Here is a 7,606-nt window from a genome sequence, read left to right on the forward strand (position 1 = left end):
TAGGGCTAGCAAACTATATGCTACAGGAACATATTAAGGCAAACAAGAGCATATCATGATGTACTATATGCACTAAACAAAACTCCCTCACTGAACTTTGTCCAGAAACTTATGGAATTGATGATAGCTTTAATGCATAGGGGGCACATGATATAAACTATTTTAGACTTCGAAAAATACTGGCATGGCAAAACAAATTCAAGTAGGCATGTTTGCAAGCCTGTTGCACTCACTACAAAGCACTTCATGGCATGGAAGAAAAACTAGTGCCAAGTAGACATGAAAATGAACCTATTGGTGTGCAAAACTACCACATAGCATGCTTGTACTTAAATACACAAAAATGACAAAATGGCATATGTTGTAAGAATAACATGTTTGCAAACTTGCTCAAATGATGAATCTAATGACATAGATGGATTAGTTGGATTCTCCAAAAAAAATTGCTACTGTTTTTTATAAATTTTTGCTACTGTTTTTTTATAAATTTTTGCTATTGATTTTTCTACCTACAAAGCCTAGCTAGTTTTTTTATTTAAAGCTACAAAATTTTCTACTGTATTTTTTTAAAGTTTTTTATTTGTTGCTACAAAAATTAATTAATTCCTATTGTAATCTATTACTAAGTAGCAACAATTCTGTTTTTAAAAACTATTTTTTTTAAAATAAGCAAGATATGAACCCTAGATTTTTTTCCTAATTGACTAGAGAGAGGGGTGGGGGTACCTGAAGGGCGGCGATGCAGAGAGAGGGTGAGGTCGACACCAGCAGTGCGGACGAGGAGGCCGGAGCGGCGATGGCATGGACAAGGAGGCCGGAGTGGCGTCGGCGTGGACCAGGAGGAGGTCGGAGCAGGGGCAGGGGCGACGTCGGTGATCAGTGGCCGAGGGGCGACGACGGCGGGTAGGGGCGATGGCGGCGCAAGATAGCAGATAGGAGGGGAGAGGTGGGAGAGTGGGGGATGGGACTTGGCAAAATTTGAGCCCACGCGGTGGGTTAACTCAAAATAGTAGTAGCGCTGGATTAGGATCCAGCACTATAAATAAATTAGCTACAGTGTTGGGTGGTAACCAGTGCTACTGCTAACTGTTTTAGTTTTTAGTTTTTAATTTCTAAATTACACATAGTAGTAGCGCTAGTTTAGGATCCAACACAAGAAAGAGTATTGTGATGTTGCTACTGCCACCAAACCTGGAATGCAGAAGAAAGCTCCTGCTAAGAGGATGCCTATGTCAAAAGCCAGAGCCTCCACTCAAGAAACCATGGAGTTCACTCTTGAACCAAGAGAGGAAGAGGCTGCTGGAGGAAAGAAGAGGAATGAGAGAGTTAGAAAGACCATTGCCAAAGTCATTGGCAAACCTTCTATGATGAGAGATTCTGAAGAAGAAGAAGAAGAGGAGGAGGAGGAGGAAGAGCCAGTTGCACCTCCAGTTTCAAATCCTCCAGCTCCACAGACCTCTGCCGAAGCATTTGCAGATGTTGTCCTCTCCATGCCGTCTAAGCACACCGGAGGAACAATCCAGACGACCCCTTCAGGAGCTCCCGGAGATCATGCCTAGAGTGTAGTATAGCACTATGCATTTTCAAGCTTTTTGGTAACTTCTTGCCGAAGGGGGAGAAACTGTATTGATCATTAGGCTTCGAGAGAGAGAGTGTGTGTGTGTGTTTTGCTTTTTATTTACCTCTCTTGCTACTTTGATCATTTGATTGCTTGATTCCTACGCTACTACTTGTATTATGCTTGTGAGATACTTGTCATCATGTGTTTGATCGTTCTACGCCTTAATGTGTGCATGCATGCTTATATCTATGCTATTTGTGTATGATCAATCATGTTTACCCTTGGTGATGAGTGCATGTTATTTAACTCTTATCATTTTGAGCGTTCCACCAAGATGTATGTGACATGGAAGAGTGACCCATGATCCTAATCGATTGTGCATTTGCATTCAAAGGCCAATTTTAAATAATGCACAAATTTAGGGGGATCTCAAAGGGACGATGTATTTCATTCATATTATCATTTGTCGAAGCTTTGATCTATATGTTGTCATCAATTACCAAAAAGGGGGAGATTGAAAGTGCAACTAATCACCGGGTGGTTTTGGTAATTCATAACAACATATAACTCATTGAACTAATATCCATTCAAGTTAAATATTTCAGAAAGTTCAATGATTGGCATGGCATGGACTAGAGATGTGGACCCCTCAAAATGCTAAGGACAAATATATGAAAAAGCTCAAGACTCTTCGTTTTCATTTTAGTGATCCAAAATCACATTGAGTCCATAGGAAATCCAATACTATTAAAAGGGTATGAGGTGTTTCTTAATGGTCTACTTGCTCAAAGTGCTTAGTGATAAACCCTCAGCCAGTTTCTCATTTCTCCATTTGTCCAAAACTCAAAGTCAAACTCGGCCCCACTGATTTGATCTATCCAGTGCCACCGAGTTCACTTGAGCTAGCAACTACCAGAAACCCTAGACAAGTCGGTCTCACCGATATGGATCTTGGTCTCACCGAGATGGCCTTGCAAACTCTGTGTTGCCTATTGTAATATTTTGGTCTCACCGAAATGTGCAATCAGTCCCACCGAGTTTGCTTGACGTTTTCTCTGTTGCCTTATTGCTTCACTTCGGTCTAACCGAGTTGATGCAATCGATGCCACCGAGTTGATGTTTGACCTAACCCTAGCACATCGGTCCCACCAAGTTGATCCCATCGGTCCCACCGAGATTCCTAATGTTCACATTTTGAATTGAATCGGTCTCAACGAGTTGTTCTATTTGGTCTGACCAAGTTGGGTCAAATGTGTGAAACGGTTGGATTTTATGTGGAGGCTATATATACGCCTCCACTCCTTCTCCATTAGTGAGAGAGCCATTAGAACGTTACTACACATCCACTACTCATTTTCTGAGAGAGAACCACCTACTCATGTGTTGAGACCAAGACATTCCAATCCTACCACAAGAATCTTGATGTCTAGCCTTCCCCAAGTTGCTTTCCACTCAAATCATCTTTCCACCATAGCCAAATCTGTGAGATGGAGTTCATTGTTGGGGAGACTATCATTTGAAGTACAAGAGCAAGGAGTTCATCATCATCACACCATCTATTACCTTTTGGAGAGTGGCATCTCCAAGATTGGTTAGGTGTCGCTTGGGAGCCTCTGACAAGATTGTGGAGTTGAACCAAGAAGTTTGTAAGGAAAGGAGATCTCCTACTATCACACCCTGATTTTTGGCCCTTTCTTTTTCTTTTTATTTTCTGAGATTTTTGCTTGAGTTTTCTTTTTCTGTGGCTATGTGGTCTGGAAACTGGAGAATATGACCTCTTCTTTCCATCCAGAGTGGCTTGTCATCCTCATATCCATCCCAAGACCTTGCCATTTCCATCTTAGACCAAACCCTAATATTCTTTTCCTTGGGAATATTCCTTTTTCTATTAAAGGAATAACCCAATTTAACCTAGGTTGTGAAGCAACCTATATCTCCATCACTCCCAAAATTCCCAAATAATTCTCATAAATTTTTTGGGTCATATCTTCCTCAAATATGGAAAAACAATCCATTTGCGATGTTCCTCATCATGCTCAATTAATTACTTTCCTATTCTGCCCTAAATGACACTTTGTGAAGCAAGTGCTATTTCTCTTTGCTTGATTGACCCCAAACTTTCTGGACACCTTTTCATATCCAAATCATTGCCACATGCCAAAATTCAATTTCATTTGCCTAGTAAATATTCCTGAGAAATTTTGCAAAGTTTCTATCCGACAGAAGCCATTGTGAAGGAAGGACTATCTACGGTTATAAAACTGAGTTGAAATTTTGCACACTCCTTGATATGCTCATATAATCACGCTCCTACAATTTGCAGCTCCATCCAATCATCCATGTGAGCACACCTGCAAATCTTTGTTTTTGTCCAAATTTTCAGTTTGTGAAGCAAGTATATTTTATCTTGCTCCATTATGGCTGGAAATTTTCCAGCCTACCAATATAACCTATCTCCACAAGATTTGGGCTCATTTCATTAGGCCATTTTCCCTCAAGAATTTTCCTAAGATTCTGTCCAAAGGGATGCTTTGTGAAGCAAGTACTATTTTGGTGTATCTAGATGGTATGAAACTTTTACATAGTCTTCATATGCCCAAATGACTCATCTACACCAAATTGCAGCTTAAGACAATCATTTATGTGAGTGCCACTTCCTCATTTCCAAATCTGGTCAGTACGACACTTTCTACAGCAAGTGCTATATAAACTCCTCTTCTTGAGCTGAAACCTTGCCATCTTAATCACCTCAGTGAGTGATCAACCTTAGTCAAAGCTCAGCCTTAATCTCCAAGCATGTGAGCCACAACAAACTCCAAACACTTTGATGTACATTTGGTTTCTTGCTTCCTGTGATCGTATCGGTGGCCACTATGCTTGGCTTTCTCCTCCTTGGCGTTATCCTCTGCTCACCTTGTCTCCCAAACATGGTTTGGCTGACGAGAGCACGGGTACTCGTTGCGCTCATGCGGTGATCATGGAGCAGACGTGCCAAATCGCGTGCTCTGGAGTGTTCCTGCCCCTGTTCTCGTCTGTTCCCTCGTCGTCTCGATGCATCACCGTCTCTTGGAGTTTCCCCGTGAGCCTCTCCATCGCCCTGTGCTCGGCCCCTCTCTTGTTTCACCGTCGTTTAGCCGTAGTCGAGATCGTTCGTGACCTGCACCCTCTACCGTCGCCTTTGTCATGGAGCCAGAGAGCTCCCGAGCTCTCTCGAGCCCCCCCTCGGCTATATAAGAGCCTCTCCGACCTTTCCCGCACTTCGCTGCTCCCTCCTCGTCCCTCCAAGTACCCTGGAGCCCTCTCTCCACTTCTTTGGCCACCACTATCCGCCGTAGCTTCCTCGGCCTTCGCCCCCAAGGTCAACCACCGCCCGTATCCACAGCCACCTCGAGCCGCCATCCCAGCTCCGTCGGAGATGGCCGGAGCTGTCCGGTCCGTCGCCGACGACCGCGAGCCAGGCAGGCCTGTGTCGTCCCCGAATGCACTCGTCAGCATCTAAAGCCCGGGCCTAGGTGCATAACTAGAAGTGTATTCTGCTCAACTACGTTTCTGTGTACTGAAAGCATACTCTGATATATCATCTACCGGGAATACGCTGTCACTACTGCAGCGACGTATTTCGGAAAATGCGCCTTCTATTTTCCAGCCGCTGGCCGAATCGGTTAAATAGTGGACGTTCACTCGTTAGCAACAGAAAAGCATATATTTATTTGTTTTTCTACTAACGAACGAACGGCCATATCTTTTTAACCATGACTCTGAATCAAGTGAATCCAAAGCCCACGTCTTCATCTTGTCGAGCCCGATCCGTTGGTATTATTTTCATGATGTGTTCACATTTTTAAAATGACCTTTATGCCCTTGCCCTAATTAGCCCCCTCCGTGAGAGAGACCTTTCCGGCGATTCCTTCCACTAGCTTTCCGCACTTCTTGCCAGTGTATCCTTCATCCCCAGGCAAGCCACGACAACCACTTGCATGATAGCCATGGAGTAGCCATGGTTTTATACATGAACATTTAATAACTACCTGTTTGTTTATCAGCAACTGTTATCGGTGCTTCGGTTATGCTTATGGATCTGTGTTTATCTTCATGCTATGTTCTTATGCACCTGGTTGTCGTGTATTCTTGCTACTATTACTTTGCATGACCTGCTTTGTAGTAGTACATGTTGGTATTAGTTATGTTCTTCAGTGCATGACTATCGTGTGTTACCGAGTATCGTTGTTATGCATGTTCCTTTGCATCTAGCGGGTTATATGCTTACTTGGTACTATTATTGACATGTTCTTGCTCGGCATTTATTGTTGATGCTAGTGGTCATGTTATGCAATGAGTAGAGTTATACTTGTGATATACCTGCTCGTCAGTATACCATGCTCATTGGAAGATATGATTTATTGTTGTTGATATGCTTGATGATTATGTTGCAAACCATACTCATGTTGATATCATGCTCATGCAGTATAGTGGCATCATGTTATTTTTATTATGGCTCAGCTTATTGCATTCAAGTTTAACTGGACTTAAATTAAACTTGAACAACTATTGGCTGAGTCATGGTGCCACCAAATCGAGCTGACCAGTGCAGCCACACTTGCCTTATGGGGGGGGGGGTCCTAACTAGGTCTATTGTCATGCCTCTCGCCGGTGCATCCAATGAGGGAAGGTTATGCGTGGGCGCTACCTTGGCCAGGTAGGACGACATAAGCCTTGTGTGCCTGTTGTTGTTGTAAAGATCCTTGTCCTCATTTGGGACCGTTGATTGTTTTGCCACGACGGTGGCCGTTGGATGTCATTGGTTGACATCGGGGCCACCCATGACTTAGCCTAGAGGGTAGTTTGTCGGAGTGGCCAGGAGAGTGACATGGCAGTAGAACATTATTGTCGGAACACCATTGGTCCACACGAATGGGAGTGCGAGGCCATGGGTTCCGTGGTGTGGGCACAATGCGCTAACCTCTGCAATGTGTGTATTAAATCTATCGATAGCCACGCCCGTGAATATGGGCCCAGTTCGTAGTCGGTCACACTATGAGTCAACAGTAATAATAATAACTTTCTTAATAACAACCCTGTTTCGATGATGAGAAAGAGATTGGTTGTGATCGAGAGAGAATCATAGAGGTATCGTGGATACCGAAGTTGGTTGATCTTTATGTGATCGTGAGAGGATCACTATGGTATCGAGGATATCAGTTGTTGGATATTTGTGATGTTATGAGAGAATCAAAGGTAAAGGTCAAGCTCCTTGTGGTCATTATTGATTACTACAGTATTTTAATACCAGGCTTGATTGGATCCTGAGATGATCGTGTGATGTCTGTGATGGTAAGATTATGCAAGTGATGGTTACGAGGTAACCCGAATAGAGTAAGTTGGTGCATGATAGAGTCATCCTATTGCATGCTAGTATCATCATGTTCATATGTTCATGCCATGATCATATTGTTTTAGCTGTATCATGTTCATCTTATTCATGCTATGATTGATCTGATACTATCATGTTAATCCTCGTTAACCTATAATTGCCATGTTGTTGTCTGTCTTGATTGCTCTTGGTTGCTATGAACTTGCAAGTACATTCAATGTACTAACCTGGCGTGGATTTTATTGCTTGTTTGCCGTGGATTCCTTGTTTGTGAGCTAGGATAAGCGTTCTAGCCAGAGTCCCTATGGAGTGGATTTCATCACCATTGTCGCTATTCCGCTGTTAGAGTTATTCCGCTGCTTGCATGAGGCAACCGTGGCAGGCGTAATGTCGCCATGCTGATGTAATCCCCTTGTACCCATATAGATTGTAATAAAGAGCTGATTTTTTCTATGCTAAGCAGTGTCGTTATCGGTGTACAAAAGTAGGGGCTCTCCTTTTGACCCCTTTACTTGTGCACGGGAAGTCAGAGCCACGCGTCGCGGCCACACTTTGCAAGGAAGACGAGGCAAGCTGGAGAGAAGCCGATGCACAAGACAACTAAGGCGACGCCAAGACCAAGAGCGCAGGAGGGCATGAGGGAGAGGTGGACTCCCTCGGCAAGGTCCTTGCTG

The sequence above is a fragment of the Triticum dicoccoides genome, chromosome 6A (genome assembly GCF_002162155.2).
Source record: "Triticum dicoccoides isolate Atlit2015 ecotype Zavitan chromosome 6A, WEW_v2.0, whole genome shotgun sequence".
Taxonomy (NCBI): domain Eukaryota; kingdom Viridiplantae; phylum Streptophyta; class Magnoliopsida; order Poales; family Poaceae; genus Triticum; species Triticum dicoccoides.